The following is a 14,785-nucleotide window of genomic DNA, read 5'->3' as shown; positions in this document are numbered from 1 at the left end:
GTTAAAAAGGGAAGCTTGCTATGGGTGGAGTGGGGGGGTGGGGGCAGGCATGCTGAAGGGGCATGTTATTTTTTAGTCTTTTATTTTTTGTTTTTTCAGACAGAGTCTCGCTGTTTCCCAGGCTGGAGTGCAATGGTGTGATCCCGGCTCACCACAACCTCCACCTCCCTGGTTCAAGTGATTCTCCCCGGTAGCTGGGATTACAGGTACCCACCACCATGCTCAGCTAATTTTTGTATTTTTAGTAAAGACAGGGTTTCACCATGTTGGCCAAGCTGGTTTCGAACTCCTGACTTCAAGTGATCTGCTTGCCTCAGCCTCCCAAAGTGCTAAGATTATAGGCGTGAGCCACCATACCCAGCTGGCCGGAAGTATGAGTCTGCTACAGGACTTGCTGTGATGACTTATCTTGGATTATTGGCCCCTATTGTGGTGAATGGGCTGGTGCCATCTCCACCACAATTGGGTTGTAAATTCACTGCAACCTTTAGGTAATCTCCTGGTGGGGAGAATTCGGTAGGTGACTGGATTGTTTTAAGATTCAGTTCCTGGAATTTATAAGCAAGCACAAAATTTGATAAGGGGGACACTATGTTTGGTGGAAAGAAAGAGGGCAAAGGTTACCATTTTATTCTTTAGAAGTTAAACACTGGTCGGGTGCGGTGGCTCATGTCTATAATTCCAGCACTTTGGGAGGCCAAGGGGGTGCGTATCACCTGAGGTTGGGGGTTTGAGACCAGCCTAGCCAGCATGGTGAAACCTGTCTCTACTAAAAATACAAAAATTAGCCCGGTATGATGGCACGCACCTGTAATCCCAGCTACTTGGGAGGCTAAGGCAAGAGAATAGCTTGAACCTGGGAGGCGGGGGTTGCAGTGAGCTGAGATCATGCCACTGCACTCCAGCCTGGGTGACAGACAGAGCAAGACTCTGTCTCAAAAAAAAAAAAAAAAGCTAAACATACAGTAAGCAAGGAGGAAAAAGGAAATAAAAAGAGAGAAAGAAGAAAAGTTTTTAATCGGGTAATTTGGTGGCAGGATCAGTCCAACAAGACTGCTACCACTTCAGATGCCAGCCACAAGTTCCAGATTGTCACTGGTACTTCTCTCTATCTGGCTATGAATTTGTGGCTTTCCACAACCTCCTCCTGAGGTTTGATAGTTTGATAGAACATCACAGAACTCAGGAAAGTGCTTTACTTGCCATTACTCGTTTATTATGAGGGATATAACAAGCAAACAGAGGAGATGCAGAGGACAAGGTAGGGATTCGGAGCTTCCATGCACCCTGGACACACTATTCTCCCAGCACCTCACGGTGTTCACCAACCCAGAACTTTTCTAAACCCCAGTGTTTAGTGGTTTTAATGAAGTGTTCATTAAGTAGGCACAAAGGATTAAATAATTGGCCATTAGTGATTAACCCCGTCTCCACCTTCTCCTTCCTCCCTGGAGGTTGGAGTGCTAGCCTAAAAATTCCAACCATCTAATCATGCCTAATCATGGTCTTTCTGGTGACCAGCTCCCACCCTAACACTGTCTAGGTGTCCCCAGTTGCTAGTCATCTTATTAGTACATAAAAGATTCTAGTAGGCTAGGGCAGTAGCTCATGCCTATAATCCTAGCACAGGGGGAGGCCAAGGTGGGAGGATTGCTTGAGCCTGGGAGATCGAGACCAGCCTCCTCAACATAGTGAGAACCTCATCTTTACAAACTTTTTTTCTTTTGAGATAGAGTCTTGCTCTGTCACCCAGGCTGGAGTACAGTGGCATGATCTTGGCTCACTACAACCTCTGCCTCCCAGGTTCAAGTGATTATCTTGCCTCCCAAATAGCTGGGACTACAGGTGCATACCACCACGTCCAGCAAATTTTTTGTACTTTCTTTTTGTAGTAGAGAACAGGTTTCACTGTGTTTGCCAGGATGGCCTCGATATCCTGACTTCAAGTGATCTGCCTGCCTTGGCCTCCCAAAGTGCTGGGATTACAGGCATGAGCCACCACGCCTGGCCATTTTTTTTTTTTTTTTTTTTAATTAGCTGAGCATAGTGGTGCGCACCTATAGTCCCAGCTACTTGGGTGGCTGAGGTGGGAGAATTGCTTGAGCATGTAAGGTTGAGGCTGCAGTGAGCTCTGGTTGTGCTACTGTACTCCAGCACGGGCAACAGAGCAAGACTCTGTTTCAAACAAACAAAAAAAAAGCCAGTATCATTCCAAGGGATTCCAAAGGTTTTAGTTTAGGAGCTGTGAACCAGGAACCAGGAACAAAGACTAAATTTTCTTTTTGGTATGTCATAATATCCTACAAAAACTAACAAACTCATCTCTTGCTAAATTTCTGAAACTGGGGATACATACACAACACTATTTAAAAGGGCAGTTGTCTTCTCTGGGTTTCTGGATCTGACAACATACAACCAGTTATCGCATATTAACATACCAAATTGCTTAAAATTGTATGTTATTTATACTTAACGTAAACTACAATGTGATGTGCCATCCCTTTGCTCCAGCATCTCCATCTCCAGGGATAATCCCTATGCTGCCCTCAGGCTGGCACTGCATGACCTGACCCCTCCTGTTCCCTGACTAGGAGTGGGCGGTTAACCCACACTGACCCACTTGGCCTCTCACACATGCATTTGAGTTGAGGGACAGAGATCAGGAGCTGGAAACTGCAGGCTATTAAAAGCAGAGCTCTAAGGGGAAGATCCCCAAACTCATGCATCAAGGTCCCTTTCCTCCCTGAATCCTGCTTATTTAACTTTTGCTTAGACTTTATAAGACCTGGTGCTCCGTTTCAGACTTGTACCATTCTGGGCGTTGTTTGCAGCAAACATAAATGAGATATGTACTTCAATGTGGCAGATTCATTGGTTGGCTCTTCCCACTATCTCTTCCTTGCTGTTTTTCCCAACAGAGGTTAGAAAACATCAACATTCTATTGCTCTGCTTCTCTTGCCTTTAAGGGTGCTAGAGTTCTGGTCAAGGACACATACATAGAAGTCTTCGGAAGAAGTTTAGGGAACGGATTTTTTACAATAAATGAGTCAGGTGCAGCTGGTATGCCTCTTCACCTTATTCTTGCTTTGAACTAAGATGTAATACTAGGAGCCTCAGCACCCACCTTGAGGCCATGTAGGAAAGGCCAACCAAATTGTAGAGGTGCTGTCCCTGACACTGTGGAGCTGCTGAACCAATGCCAGTAACCACCAACCTCCAGATTTCTTGACATAAGAGGGAAAAAATGTTTAAGCCACTGTGAGTTAGGTTCTCCATTGCCTGCTGCTGAAATGAAGAGTTCAAAAGCAATTCCGCCATGAAGACTGATTGCCCTCGTACAAAGAAATACTTCCTGCTATTTAAGCAGTAACTCAAAAAGTAAAATTCACTAGTTCTATGCTGCCTGCAATTATTTTCTAATCATTCCACATGCACTTGCACAAATTGAACTTCTTAATCATGGGAACTAAATCATCTACCTTATTTAAAATTTCCACCATCTCTGAGCAGGCTGGACAATCGGAAAAATGCTTTTAAAATTCTTTCCATGAGGCACTAGGGCTCTAAATAAAGTACATCCCCCAAGTCAGTAAGCAGTTTCAGAAAGTAGTGCCTTTGGAACTAAACAAACCAAACCAAAACAAAACAAAACAAAACAAAAAACCTTGTGATTCACTATAGGCAGAAGAGTTTCACGCTGAGAGAGACCTTATAAATGTGTGGCTGCAGAGAACAATGTTTTATGTATGAAAACAAGGATAAAGCCACTTGGCAAAAGATAAAATTGGATTTACACCTCATACCACAAGAATAGACTACAAAGGGATCAGAAATGTTAATGTAAAGAGTGAAATCAAACAAGAACTAAAAGAAAACACAGATACTTTTTTTATAACTTAGGTGTGGTGAAAGGCTAAGTATAACTCAATATATAGATGCAATAAAAGGAAATACTACGTATTTTTAAAACTACAAGTTTTTGTATGGCAAACATCACCATAAATAAGAAAAATCAAAAAACAAGTGATAAACTGGAAGAAATATTTGCAAAATACATCACAACAACAAGCAAATCTCAAATCTAATAGCATATAGAGGAGTAACAGTGACACAGATTAGAGCAACCTTGCAGGCAAGTAAAAATATATATTAACACCACTTACCCAGCTCCCATTCATTTTAGGGTTTATTTTACTTATTAATTTTAATTTTAATTTTAATATTTTGAGATGGAGTCTTGCTCTGTCACCCAGGCTGGAGTGCAGTGGCGTGATCTCTGCTCACTGCAACCTCCGCCTCCCTGATTCAAGTAATTCTCATGCCTCAGCCTCCTGAGTAGCTAGGATTACAGGCACCCGCCACCATACACAGCTAATTTTTATATTTTTAGTAGAGATGGGGGTTTCACCACTTTGGCCAGGCTGGTCTTGAACTCCTGACCTCAGGTGATCTGCCCGGCTTGACCTCTCAAAGTACTGGGCTTACAGGTTTGATCCACCCTGCCTGGCCACCATTTTAGGATTTAATAGTGAAATATTAAAGGCAGAAATGTTGGAATACTTAACTATTTGTGATAGACTCCCTCCAATAGTCAGGGAGTTTCCAACTTAGTGTGTATAACAATTTTTGTCAAAGCTGTAAAAACAAAATTTGCATACTGTATTTTAAGAAATATAAAGAGATTTCAATGGTATTTTTGACTCTGACATTTTTCCTCCTCGTTATTTTTAAGGTCTTGAGATCCTGTTGGAGTTAATTTTTCTTTTTGCATTGATTTTAGAACGAACCTAACTCTCACAAATAATATGCCTCCTCTGTCTGACAAAATGATATTAGATATTGGAAACATAGTCACCACCTATCTGTCAAAACTTCAAAAATTCCTACTTAACTACACATTAACTCTCTTGTTCTTTCTTTGAAATACTTACTGAAAGAAATATTTGATGGTTTCACTTGGCTTGAGAAACTCCTGCTTAATAGTATTTATAAAAAGAGTCAGAATTTCACTAATGTTAAGACCATCAACAAACGTACATATTGATCACTTTCCATGCGTTATAATCCATGCTTACTTGCAAGATTAAAAACATTGAAGGCTCTCTGTTTGTCTGTTATTGGTGTGTAAGAATGCTTGTGATTTTTGCACATTGATTTTGTATCCTGAGACTTTGCTGAAGTTGCTTATCAGCTTAAGGAGATTTTGGGCTGAGACTATGGGATTTTCTCAATATACAATCATGTCATCTGCAAACAGGGACAATTTGACTTCCTCTTTTCCTAATTGAATACCCTTTATTTCTTTCTTCTGCCTGATTGCCCTGGCCAGAACTTCCAACACTATGTTGAATAGGAGTGGTGAGAGAGGGCATCCCTGTCTTGGGCCAGTTTTCAAAGGGAATGCTTCCAGTTTTTGCCCATTCAGTATGATATTGGCTGTAGGTCTGTCATAAAAAGCTCTTATTATTTTGAGATACGTCACATCAATACGGAATTTATTGATAGTTTTTAGCATGAAGGGCTATTGAATTTTGTCAAAGGCCTTTCCTGCATCTATTGAGATAATCATGTGGTTTTTGTCTTTGGTTCTGTTTATATGATGGATTATGTTTATTGATTTGCATATATCGAACCAGCCTTGCATCCCAGGGATGAAGCCCACTTGATCATGGTGGATAAGCTTTTTGATGTGCTGCTGGATTCGGTTTGCCAGTATTTTATTGAGGATTTTTGCATTGATGTTCATCAGAGATATTGGTCTAAAATTCTCTTTTTTTGTTGTGTCTCTGCCAGGCTTTGGTATTGGGATGATGTTGGCTTCATCAAATGAGTTAGGGAGGATTCCCTCTTTTTCTATTGATTGGAATAGTTTCAGAAGGAATGGTACCAGCTCCTCCTTGTACCTCTGGTAGAATTCGGCTGTGAATCTCTCTGGTCCTAGACTTTTTTTGGTTGGTAGGCTACTAATTATTGCCCTAATTTCAGAGCCTGTTATTGGTCTATTCAGGGATTCAACTTCTTCCTGGTTTAGTCTTGGGAGAGTGTATGTGTCCAGGAATTTATCCATTTCTTCTAGGTTTTCTAGTTTATTTGCATAGAGGTGTTTATAGTATTCTCTGATTGTAGTTTGTATTTCTGTGGGGTCAGTGGTGATATCCCCTTTATCATTTTTTATTGCATCTATTTGATTCTTCTCTATTTTCTTCTTTATTAGTCTTGCTAGCGGTCTATCAATTTTGTTGATTTTTTCAAAAAACCAGCTCCTGGATTCATTGATTCACAATTGCTTCAAACAGAATTTAAAAACCTAGGAATCCAACTTAAAATGGATGTGAAGGGCCTCTTCAAGGAGAACTACAAACCACTGCTCAATGAAATAAGAGGACACAAACAAATGGAAGAACATACCATGCTCATGGATAGGAAGAATCAATATCGTGAAAATGGCCATACTGCCCAAGGTAATTTATAGATTCAGTGCCATCTCCATTAAGCTACCAATGACTTTCTTCACAGAATTGGAAGAAACTACTTTAAAGTTCATTGGAACCAAAAAAGACCCCGCATTGCCAAGACAATCCTAAGCCAAAAGAACAAAGCTGGAGACATCATGCTACCTGACTTCAAACTATACGACAAGGCTACAGTAACCAAAACAGCATGGTACTGGTACCAAAACAGAGATATAGACCAATGTAACAGAACAGAGCTCTCAGAAATAATACCACACATCTACAACCATCTGGTCTTTTGACAAACCTGACAAAAACAAGAAATGGGGAAAGGATTCTCTATTTAATAAATGGTGCTGGGAAAACTGGCTAGCCATATGTAGAAAGCTGAAACTGAGTCCCTTCCTCACACCTTATACAAAAATTAATTCAAGATGAATTAGAGACTTAAATGTTAGACCTAAAACCATAAAAACCCTAGAAGAAAACCTAGGCAATACCATTCAGGCCATAGGCATGGGCAAGGACTTTATGTCTAAAACACCAAAAGCAATGATAACAAAAGCCAAAACTGACAAATGGGATCTAATTAAAGTAAAGAGCTTCTGCACAGCAAAATAAACTACCATCAAAGTGAACAGGCAACCTACAAAATGGGAGAAAATTTTGCAATCTACTCATTTGACAAAGGGCTAATATCCAGAACCTATAAAGAACTCAAACAAATTTACAAGAAAGAAACAGACAACCCCATCAAAAAGTGGGTGAAGGATATGAACAGACACTTCTCAAAATAAGACATTTATGCAGCCAACAGACACTTGAAAAAATGCTCATCATCACTGGCCATCAGAGAAATGCAAATCAAAACCACAATGAGATACCATCTCACACCAGTTAGAATGGCGATCATTCAAAAGTCAGGAAACAACAGATGTTGGAGAGGATGTGGAGAAATAGGAACACTTTTACACTGTTGGTGGGACTTTAAACTAGTTCAACCATTATGGAAGACAATGTGGCGATTCCTCAAGGATCTAGAACTAGAAATACCATTTGACCCAGCCATTCCATTACTGGGTATATACCCAAAGGATTATAAATCATGCTGCTATAAAGACACATGCACACGTATGTTTATTGCAGCACTATTCACAATAGCAAAGACTTGGAACCAACCCAAATGTCCATCAATGACAGACTGGATTAAGAAAATATGGCACATATACACCATGGAATACTATGCAGCCATAAAAATGGATGAGTTCATGTCCTTTGTAGAGACATGGATGCAGCTGGAAACCATCATTCTCAGCAAATTATCTCAAGAACAGAAAACCAAACACCACATGTTCTCACTCATAGGTGAGAATTGAACAATGAGAACACTTGGACACAGGAAGGGGAACATCACACACTGGGGCCTGTTGTGGGGTGGAGGAAGGGGGAGAGGGATAGCATTAGGAGATACACCTAATGTAAATGACGAGTTAATGGGTGCAGCACAACAACATGGCACATGTATACATATGTGACAAACCTGCACGTTGTGCACATGTACCCTAGAACTTAAAGTATAATTTAAAAATAAATAAATAAAAAATAAAAAATGTTGAAGGTTACCAGGTATGGAGACCATGCCTATTCAGAGGCCAAGGACAACCAGAGTGAGAAGAGGGGCCTTTAGAATGTGGTCTGTGAATGAAATACTATTGTCCAAGCTTTAGGAAGGAATTACAAAAGTCTCAGTGGGAACAGGGCTTCTAAAACAACTTACAGCTTGCCATCAAAAGAGGCCAAATGGGAAAGTAAAAGGAAAGAAATTCTGGTACAGCAGCCCATAATGCATTCCTTATAGCAGACAGAGTACTCTGCTACATTTCCTGGCCATACCTCCCCTTGAGCTGCAGGTGTGGTAGAGTCTACCAGGTAGACAGTTCCTGGCAAGCTGAAGGCTTCCCTGCTCAAGTGTCCACCATCGTATCTTTCACCTTTCCTGCCTCAAGGCTTTTCTAAAGCCTAGATATTTCAGTCCTTGCACACACAAAGCTGGCAATGTTTCTTAGAGGGCATTTCTCAGCCAAAGAGGGACTGAAGTTGATTAATAAATGTCTCAAGTCACATTCACCCCCATCCTTCAGGGGTGCATTCTACACTTTTTTTAGAGGGTCCCCAGCAGTATTAAGCCCAGCTGCCCACAATGGTAACTAGCTAAATAATACGTCTGTTGATGGCCTTTCCTTCTTCCCTGTTAACCTTTCTTTTTATTCTTATTCTGACTTTCTGCGATCATCCCCCAAAGATACTATTACACTCCAGTTTTTTACTCAGTCCTTGTTCTGGGGTTCCCAAACCAAGACAGTCCTACTCATGGTAGAGGAGGAATAAGATCAACTGAAGAGGCTGGTCACAGTGGCTCATACTTGTACTCCCAGCACTTTCGGAGGCCGAGGCGGGTGGATCATGAGGTCAGGGGTTTGAGACCAGCCAGGCCAACATGGTGAAACCCCGTCTCTACTAAAAATACAAAAATTACCCGGCGTGGTGGTGCACGCCAATAATCCCAGCTACTTGGGAGGCTGAGGCAGGAGAATTGCTTGAACCCAGGAGACGGAGGTTGCAGTGAGCCAAGATAGTGCCACTGCACTCCAGCTTGGGTGACATAGCAAGACTCTGTCTCAAAAAAAAAAAAAAAAAAAAAACCAAAAAAAAACTAATGAAGAAACAGGGTGAAGTTTCAGACTCAGTTTGCCCTTCTTGAAAAGAAGAATGAAACCAAAAGAAGTAGGTATATCTACCTATGCAGAGAAAGAGTGGAAAGGAGTGCTTCTGCTGTATTTAAGGCCTGTCTTAAGGCAGGATGGCTTCCTTCTCTGTACAAAACTATATTTCTTTTTCTTTTTATTTCTAGAGGCAGAGATCAAACTCTTTCACTCTCTTCATGCCGTATTAAATACACTGTTAAGCAATGGACAGATATTACCACCTGTGCTTTGAGCTGTATACCAAAATTGTGATTATCTGGTGATCTAAGCAGTCTTAGATTCCAAAAGATAGTTGGTTTCCTTGCTAACGGCTAGGGTAGAGACAGAAGATTTTGATCTTAGCCATATCCAAGCTCCTGTAGGATTTCCAAAGCAACTGTTTAAATAAATGGCTGGGCAAGAAGAGAGGCTGTCCTGGCTGCTATCATTATCTTCTTTAGGGAAAATATTATTGGCCCTTGGTGACACCACTTATAAATTTTTAAGTTTCCTTGGTGTACATGGGTCAAATTTCTTCCTAAATTATTTATAGTGACATATGTATGTGCATGTGTGTATATATCTGTATCTACATATCTATACCTCAAAAGAAAAGCAAGCAGGAGTTCTCAACAGAGAGGCATTGAGCAGAGTCTTTGCAGACATTTGGTGTTCTTTTCCTTTGAGGACGATATGCAGCCTATCTTTCTGGAAGAAGCACAGAGACCTTGGTAATATCTTGCTTGAGAAATGTGGATAGATTGTTAATCCATTTCCTTTTCATGAGAAGGTAAAAATTAGCTTTAGGAGTGCTGAGACCTAACTAGGGAGATTTTACCAAGAGTATCTCATAACATGCTGTCATTGAAGTAGCACGAGTTACCCAAAGTCCGGAAAGCACACAGTAAGGGGTAAAAGTAAGATTTTAGGGATAAATCCAGCCAGAAAACTTATCAGGGTTCCTTGTGCCCCCAAATGCATGGGCTTTGGAAGCACTAATAACTGCAGCTTTGGTTCAGTGCAGCTGGGACAAATATGGAAAGAACTGGAAGCCTTCTCTGGGAGGCAGGACTCACAGGCCTAAGAAATTTCAGAGTGGGAGGCAGCCTATGATACAGGGTCAAAGAAGCACTGAGAACTTGTTGGGTATTAAAAAAAATGCAAAAGAAAAAGCAAGGAATCTGGATCAGAGGGAAATCAAGGCCACAAATTGCTTGGGAAGTTGCTGTAATTCATTCATTCTTGACTGTTAATAGGTACTGGAGATAGAGCAACAAATAAGACCAGTGATGCCTTTTTTTTTTTCTATTTTAAGAGAGAGAATACTTTGTAAGTGCCCCAGATTATTTATGGTGGACCAATTGTAACGTTATACATTGATAGATTTAGCTGAAAGCCAAGTCTCAGTGTTATTAAGAATTCCATTGACATTTCAAGCTAATGCTTATAAAATAATACATCTTTGATATTAGAGTTATGTCCTTTCCTATGCCCCCAAAATCTTGATGGTAAAATTGTTTCCTGTTTTTGAATTAGGTGATCAACAAATGTATTGTATACTTACTATGTGCTCACCCAGTATGTGAATAGCATGGAAGATGCTTTCTTCAGTTCTGAGCTGGGCATATTGTTGCGAAAAACAAAGATTACATTTCCAACTTCCTTGTACTTAGGTATGACCTTATAGTTCTGGACACTGAGATATAAAATGTGAATATAAAATGAGATTAAAAAAACAGCTAAGAAGGGCTGGTGTTTTCTTCCCCCACCCCACCTCTTTTGTCTTTAACCTGTTCCTTCCAGAGGGACTGAAATGCAGATATGAAGGTTGGAGCTCCAGTTGCCATCTTGGACCACAGGTGACCCTGGAGATGGAAGCTGCATGCTGAGCATGGTGGAGCAGAGAGACAGGAGGGTCCCTGAAAACATCATGGGCTGCCACGCTAGTCTTGGATTATCTATCTCCAGTTTCCTTTACCTGAGAAATAAATAAATGCTTGTCTTTTAAAGCTTCTTTTATTTTGAGTTCTCTGTTACTTGTAGCCAAATTTGTTGCAATTTGCAGCAGATATAGAGTTCTGTAGCTTGTTTTGGCCATTTTTACTTATAGGTGACAGTAACTTTGCATTAAAAGATTGCCTAGCTAGGTATTGCCCTGAGCAATTGCTGTTAGGCTTCTCCTTCAATGGGGTTGCTCAGAAAAGCTGAGGCAGGTCCCCTTGGATGGTTATCCTTCTGTCTTGCCTGGTAGGATCTTATCCAGCTCTTTTCCAAGCTCTTCCTTACCTCCTCCCTCCATTTTCATTTCCTTCTGGTCTCTCTCAATTGATTTCGCTATCTAGGAGCTTTTTTAAAGCTAGGAATGAGCCAGCCGTGGTGGCTCACACCTGTAATCCCAGCACTTTGGGAGGCCAAGGCGGGTGGATCACCTGAGGTCAGGCGTTCGAGACCAGCCTGGCCAACATGGTGAAACCCCATCTCTACTAAAAAAATACAAAATACAAAAATTAGCTGGGCAAGGTGGTGGGCACCTGTAATCCTGGTTACTCGGGAGGCTGAGGCAGGAGAATTGCTTGAACCTGGGAGGCAGAGGTTGCAATCCTCCTGGCTCAGACTCCCAAAGTGCTGGGATTACAGGCATGAGCCACTGTGCCTGGCTCAAAGTTTGCTCTTGAGGGAGAAGTGGTGCTCATACTTGGGTCACAATTAGTTCTAATTAGTTTTTCTTTGTTTCATTCCCTTTTTTTTTTTTTTTTTTTTTTGAGAGAGTCTCGCTCTGTGGCCCAGGCTGGAGTACAGTGGCACGATCTCGGCTCACTGCAACCTCTGCCTCCCAGGCTCCAGGTATTCTCCTGCCTCAGCCTACCTAGTAGTTGGGACTACAGGTGAGCACCGCCACACCCAGCTAATGTTTGTGTTTTTAGTAGACATGGGGTTTCTCTATGTTGGCCAGGCTGGTCTTGAACTCCTGATCCCGGGTGATCCACCCACCTCGGCCTCCCAAAGTGCTGGGATTACAGGCGTGAGCCACCACACCCAGTCTGTTTCATTCTTTCTTGATCTTTCATTGACTTCTTTGTGAACCAGTCACCTTGGCCAAAAATCCCTAAGACTCTCAGACATGGACACTTACACATTATCATAGTTATACTGTTTCTACATTATGAGGTGTTTCCCAGAGGAAAATAAATTCCTTTAAAACAAACAAACAAAAAATTATTCTAGTACAATTTGTTACTACTACCCAACCTATTCTACAAAGCTAGGGCAAGGTCTAAAGAGAGGAATGGAGAAAACAAACAGGACCAGTTAAACAGTGAAAGCAGGCTCAGTGGACAGCAGAAATCTTTGTGTGTACTCACTCTTGTAGAGACGTTTCTTCCGAATGTCAAGAGAGGCTTCACCTATTCGTTTCGTTTTTGGGAAGTTTTAGGAACAAAGAAGCAGTATTTTTAGTTTTGTTATTGAGAAGCAGCAGCTGAGACTGCAGTGCATGTACAATGTCACCACTAGGGACTTTGAGATCTTCTGCCAACCTGCTCATGACTTCCTTGCCTTTTAAATTTCTTGTATTCTATGGTACTTTAAGATTTCTACCCAATTAAATTTTCTTGTATATCTGCATCACCTCCATTCTCATGCTAACAATACTAGCCTTTGTGCCTAGAATAGACTTCAAACCATTTCCTCCTCTTGTTCAAAACACAACCCAAACTTTTCTCATTGGACCCTGTGTATACCTCACTCAGAACACTGACCATATTATCTGGGAAGGGTTTGTATGTATTTTCCTATTTAACTCTCTGCCTTGAGGGCCTAACCCTCTGCCCATCATAGAGTAAGGCCCTCAGTGAATATCTCCTGACCTTTGGCAGAAGTGATAATCGGTCATCATATCTGCCAAGAGCTATGTGTGGGCAATTATCATTTGCAATAAGCTAGTCTAAAGAAATTATCCTGAAATTTAATATTAACAAAACAAAAAAACATTGTGCAGGACAAAGAGAAAGAAAACTGCCAAAGGCTGGAAAATACAAATTTGAACACAGCTGGGAGCTGTAAAGGGAAACAAATAAGTACAACTCTTCACTGATATTATGAAAAGTCTTTTGTAATGAAGCATCAGCAAATTAAACAATCACATGATGTGTACTAATATAAAATAGTGCATATTATGCTAATACAAAAAATAAGACAGTGGAGTAGTTTAGTGTATATGCTTGGGAGCCACATTTCAAAGTTTATATTCTGGCTCTGCTACTTTCAAGCTATGTGGATTTAGGCAAATTACTTAACTTCTCTGTTTCTGTAGCTTCATCATTTGTAAAATGCAGATTCTACTATTGTTTTCCTCAGTGGACTTTTAATAAAAGGAGTTAATATATCAAAAGCACTTAGACAAGTGGCTGACATAGAAACAGCAATATAAATATTTGTTTTAGTATTATTGTTGCTGTTATAATTCCCCATCTTTAAGCAAGACTCATGACAACGAAAACCAAAAATGTGAAGGTTGGAAGCCTAACATATTTATGTATGTAAACGGTAAAGGTGATGGATTAAGATGGCAATGCGGGTCATTCATTACTTTTTAAGGGGCTCTTAACATTATACTTTTAGGCGGGGTGCGGTAGTTCACGCCTGTAATCCCAGCACTTTGGAAAGCTGAGGCAGGCGGGTCGCTTGAGGTCAGGAGCTGAGACCAGCCTGGCCAACATGGTGAAACACCGTCTCTACTAAAACTACAAATAATTAGCCGGGTGTGCTGGCGGGCGCCTGTAGTCCCAGCTAGTCGGGAGGCTGAGGCAGGAGAATGGCGCGAACCCAGGAAGCGGAGCTTGCGGTGAGCTGAGATCGCGCCACTGCACTCCAGCCTGGGTGACAGAGCAAGACTCCGTCTCAAAAAAAAAAAAAAAAGAAAAAAAAATATATATATATAAATTATGTATATAAATAAAAATTATATATATATGTGTGTGTAAGCTGGGCTTGGTGGTGCACCCGTGTAATCCTAGCTATCCAGGAGGCTGAGGCAAGAGAATCGCTAAACCCAGAAGGCAGAGGTTTCAGTGAGCTAAGATCGTGTCACTGCACGCCAACCTTGGCTCTGTCTCAAAAAATAAAAATAAAAAAAGTATACTTTTATAAACTCTTTGCTTGAAGGGTTAAATGCATAGGAGGAAGCGGCGCATAGACTTCCTTGGCGCCTACCCCACCCTCCCTTTCTATGTTGTGTCCATACCAAATTTTGTGATTTATCACTAAGTACAAATTATTAGTTAAGTGCTATAAAGATTCTTTTGAAATACCTTTTGGGAATGATATAGAATTTATTTTAAGACCATAAAACTAGACAACTGGCGTTTCTTTATTGCTTGCTTTTGAACTCATATTACTATTGGAGTTCTCAATTAGGCAGTTTGGGAATGAAAATTTCTAAATCTTGGGCTAAAGCCTGTTTTGGTAACAGCTTTATAGTCCTTATTTGAATTACATTAGTAGGCATGTGTACAATCTGTAACTTCTGAGATATTTGGCCCTTGAGACTTGCAGCGGCATTAAAAATATGACAGCTTCTAGGCTCTTGG

This window comes from Rhinopithecus roxellana, chromosome 3 (genome assembly GCF_007565055.1).
Source record: "Rhinopithecus roxellana isolate Shanxi Qingling chromosome 3, ASM756505v1, whole genome shotgun sequence".
NCBI classification, from domain to species: Eukaryota; Metazoa; Chordata; class Mammalia; order Primates; family Cercopithecidae; genus Rhinopithecus; species Rhinopithecus roxellana.
This window is presented reverse-complemented; position numbering follows the sequence as displayed.